The sequence below is a fragment of the Carassius auratus genome, chromosome 10, assembly GCF_003368295.1.
Source record: "Carassius auratus strain Wakin chromosome 10, ASM336829v1, whole genome shotgun sequence".
Lineage (NCBI taxonomy): Eukaryota > Metazoa > Chordata > Actinopteri > Cypriniformes > Cyprinidae > Carassius > Carassius auratus.
In genome coordinates, this window is record NC_039252.1 from 5657511 (window position 1) to 5662594 (window position 5084).

Below are 5084 nucleotides of genomic sequence, written 5' to 3' on the forward strand. Positions count from 1 at the left end.
ATTGGAGCTGTTCATTGTTAATATCAGCTAAGTCTGTTACATAATATTAACAGACGACTTTTGATTGTAATCGTGTTAGTAAATGTTCAAATTATGATTATGAATTGCTTGAGAAGTATTTTTTGTTGATTTTAAACTAATGCTAATGAATAGAACATTGCTCTAAAGTGTTACATTAATCCAAATTCTATCATTTGTGATCATTTTACTCATGTTGCGATGTTTAATATGAAATTATTTAATTTCGTAATTGTTTTAATTTTTAATGTGTATTATGGTCATGATTATGATGATGATGTTGGGGCAGTCACATATCTCCTAGCTTTATACTCATACAACTACAGTACACAGTAAATACAAATCTGTGATACTGTGATAACAGTATGCCATAAAAATGAGCAAGTAGCATGTTTGGCACGTCCTGATTTTGCCAAGTCCGATGTGTTCCTAGGTCAACATATTTTGTTGACCCTGGAACAACATTTTACTCCAAAAATATATTCTTAACCATATCCCTACACCTAAACCTAACCTTAACCATGAGTAATCCCTAAAATCAGAGGAAATGATAGATGAATGACACTGATGTACAAGCACCAAACACTGATTTTAAGCGTAAACTTCACAAAATCTATAAACTGGTTCTTCAAATCTGATTGGTTAATCACAATGTTGTTCCAGGGTCAACAACGATGTTGTCCCAGGAACATGTCTCACTTGGTAAAATCAGGTTCTGCGCATTGTTTGAGCACCACTGATTACACTGCACATAAATATTAATGCATGTTACACTAGTTTCCAATTAAGGTGATCAGACCATCTTTGATGACAGTTAATGTTTTATGTTAAAATAATTTAATCTTTTGTGAAAAGTTGCTGAATTCTTGACATAAACTTACTTTGTTGACGTTTTGCAAAAGTTCCATGAGCCCAGTGTTATCATAAATCAGTCCAGGAAACAGTTATAATGCCAAAACGTATATCCTCAGTGACTCTCAATTTCAAAAGGATCTTGTGAAAAAGAAAACAAAGAACAGACACCAGACCAGAGGAGAAGTATTCATAGGTTTATATTGAAATTCATGGAGGTTTACACAATGCATCCTACACTATTACCATGTCCACACGCATGTAATGCTGGGTAAAAGGTACAGTTGGCATGTAATGATCAGACAGCAGTTGGAAATTCAGACAAAGCAAATCATGAGTAATAATCTGTAGCACAGTACAATTAGGCAACATTAGTACAGTTACCAAAGTTGAAATATAAAATTAATCCAAAAAAGAAATGCTATTTACAACCCTGTGCCTTTTAGAACGGCCTCATTTGTCTTCTTTAATAACAACAATAACTCTAGCAAGCCTGATATTAATATAAATATGTCTGTAAGGTGTAAACACCTTCCCCAAAGCGACTGCTGCAGTTTCTTTACCTCCAGATGTGCCTAAGTGTTTCCTGTTAGTCATGATGAACAGCTACTGTAAAACCTTTCACATACACAAGCAGACTTCACTGATCTGGTTGTGTATGGCATCGCATAGACATAATGCCTACACCCCAATCACCATTTACTGCTTTTGTTAATATCAGAAGGGCGCCAGCTAGTGGTTGGAGGAGGAATTTAATTAAAAGTTCACTGTACAGTCTATGTACAGTGTGCTACCATCTTCCTGTTTTACTTTTCCTCTGAGAACCACAATGTTGGCCAACATATTCACATATGCACTGTACAATAAAAGCAGACCTCGCGCACATGCACACAATCAACACATTTGCCCTCTTCTTACAATAACGAAAGTCACGCTAGGACCCAAGCTAGTTTTCCGGCAGCACTCGTACCGTCTGTTGACTTTGTGCAAGTAGTCTTGAGTAGGACAGCAGATAGAAATGTTAATATCCCCCAGAGGAGCGTTGTTGTTCAGCGACACACCCCAGACGTTTAACATCATCAGTAGTAGAAAGACTAGCGTTAAAGCCTTTTTCTTTCAGTAAGTACTTGTGTTTCAAATGGGGTAGCTGGTACCCTAGAAGCTGTGGGGTCGAGCCGGATGGGGGAAGATGATGATGGGGCTGGAGTGTTTAGTCTCTGGATGTGTGTCTTGTTAGACGCTCTCTTTGCCCTGAGCTCCTGTCACAGTCTTGATGGAGGTTAATGTCCTGTTGAACCACGTCTTTTTGGCGGCTTGGACCTCGTTCAGAGCCAGACCCAGATGATGCTCCAGATCCTAAAGACAGGAAGAGGTTTACTTACTCTTGGCTGTTTCATAAAACAAGTTTACCGAATAAGCCAAGCTTATTTCAGTTAGTCTGACTTATTGTCACTTGATTTGGTTTCCAAAGGCAAATTTTTCAATAGCTCAAGCCGAGTCAATAGCCCCTTTCACACTGAGATTCGGGATAATACACGGGTAATGTGTCCCGGCAATTGTTCCAGGATCGTTAGATTTTGGTTCATTCACACTGCCAGTCATTTCCCCAGATCTGTGTGTGCGTTTCACACACTAGAGTTGCATAAAGGTCCCATAAAGACACATGACATCAGGATGTGATGTGTAATGTATGAGTGGAAAACGCTAGGCACATTAACTTTCACTTAAGCTGGAGAACGTTCTCCGCTTTAGCGTGGATAGTGAGGAGCTAACCGACCTCTGCTTCAATACAGTTGTACACATTTTTTCGTTGCTTACATTGATCTGCCTTCAAAACACCTGGTAAAAGATTTCAAAAGATGATAATGTGCGTCATCACAACGACACACCATTTACGGCATTTAGTTCTGGCTTTTGTTCACACAGTGCTTGTTCTGAGACTGAACCAGGTAATGTTACTAGGTCCCCAACCTGGGATTGATCCCAGAATCAATCCCGGGACGTGTTTGTGTTCACACAGAAGGCAATCCAGCAATGTTCCAGCAATTTTCCGGGTCAACGTGCAGTGTGAAAGGGGCTACTGTGGCAACTTATGCTGGGAAACTAACCTGTTCCAGAGTTCCTCTAACACCGACCAACAACACTGAAAACAATGATATTCCCACTGACTCTCTCAACATACAATTATTTGACTATCATCAATCCAGAAAAATAGTATACAAAGTATACAAATAAAACTTAAAAACTATAATTTCCAATCGGCCGCAAGTCTATGTGCTGAGATGAGGAAGCGCCTCCCTGGTTAAAGTCGATTAGCAATCAATTAGCAATGGATATAAAATGCTTATGAAACCGCCTGAGATGGCTTGAAGAACACAGAAAAAACCACATATTGTTGCAGTTGTGTGTTTGTCTTCATGTTTCATCTATTTATTCTGTTACAGCAATGGCTGGCTGGATGCCTTTGCCCATATAAGGGATTTCCTGTAAAGTCATTGTTTTATTACTCATAAGGAGTCTTTCTTGTGGACTTTCTGTGTGTTGGCGCACTTGAATGAAACAAATCACGTGTTTGACGTGTTATGTACTTTTCATTTTTGAAATATCATGGTTATCACCAGTACTGATAGATCTCAAGACCCCTAGTGTAATGAATGGTCAAAACACATAAGGTTCTCCATGTTTAGTTGAAAATTATGTTGCGTAACCACCCCTTTTATTATATAAATATACAGTATAAATTGTAATATTCTGAATTGTAACACTCTAGAGTATATTTTAAAATGTAATTTATTCCTGTGCTGCAAATCTGAATTTTATAACTGGCACTTCATATGAAATGATTAAGTAATTAATTCAACAGGTTTGGACATTGTCATTTTTAATGAAAACCACTGATTGGACTGAAGACTCTGAACTCTCTTTTGCCCATTTAAAGTACATACACCGGTTCAATCATCCATCAGTGATGAAAGTCCAATCAAAGCACAGTGTAAAAGTTGAATAGTCTTCTAAATAAAGCCACATTTCTAAATAAACATCACTTAGAATTGTTGTGTCTGTGAAAGAACTGTGGGAAGATCATCCAAATGCTGTACATTTGCATGCAATGTGTGGTGATGTCTGGGAGCAGGTAGGTGTTTGAGTGGTTGTAGTACCTGGATCTTGCACTCAGCCTCCACCAGCTGTAGCTTGGTCTGCGCCAGCTCCAGCTCCATCTCTCTCAGCTGGTTCTTCAGAGCCTCCTTCTCCTCAATCCCGTGTCCTCCTCACTGCCCATCCTTGGAGTCCTGAGCACCTTCAGACGGCCCTCCTTACTGAAGGAGAATGCTGCACTTCTCACAGCCCTCCACCTTCATCTGTACAGACGCCACACGTTCACCTCGTGACGAGATCACCACGTTAAAGCTGCTTCGGCTGATTACAGACTTAAATCTGCTCTCAATATCAGCTGCTTATTAATAAAGCCCAGCAGGCTGATCAGGATATCAGCACAGAGTAGTGATGAAATGATAATGAGCTGCTTTTTCTACATTGTCTTGCTTATTACAAGGCTATCTACCAAATAAATAAATGACATGAAACTTAACAACTTTCAATAGAGTTCAGTACAAAATGACACGACTGAGCATTGATGAGGCTGATATTGGTAGACATGGCTCTGGAAGAGTTTCGGACTGGTCAATCGCAGCATGCTGTGGTCAAATATTGCAAAGTGACACTAAACCGTATAATTGAAACGGTGACATTGAGATCTTTCTCACATAAAATAATGGCTATATAATCAATAATTTATAGCTGTGAAACATTGTTTATTTGTAAGGCAAGATAATCCAGGTGAATAGTGTAAAATTAACTGATAAACATCACCATACTTCAACACTTAAGTTAATTACATAATTAAATATGCACTGATCTGCATACATTTCCAGATCATAAATCTGAATAATGGCTAAAACCTTCAGAAGACAGGTAAAATGTAAATAAAAATGTAAAGTGTGATGTAAGCACTACTGAAGTAAAGATTTCTGAGGTGGAGACTTCAATAAAATAAACACTTCAAAGTGTACAATGTCTATAACATTGCTGTGTGTTACCAAATTAACCAGTGCATAAAAAAGCATTGTTTTTGCTAAATTTCATGCTTCAAATGTTATTTAAGGTTAAAGCTATGCCAGTTTTATATACATATGGTAACTATTAACTTATTTGCA

General features: G+C 38.3%; 1 long non-coding RNA gene across 1 annotated transcript; it reads right to left on the minus strand.

Moving 5' to 3' along the window:
• Nucleotides 1-1053: 1053 nt before the first annotated feature.
• Nucleotides 1054-4125, minus strand: LOC113109656 (uncharacterized). The gene is made up of 2 exons (XR_003293000.1): nucleotides 4029-4125; nucleotides 1054-2226 (listed from the first exon to the last, which is right to left on the minus strand). It is a non-coding gene; the product is annotated as an uncharacterized LOC113109656 (long non-coding RNA).
• Nucleotides 4126-5084: the final 959 nt, after the last annotated feature.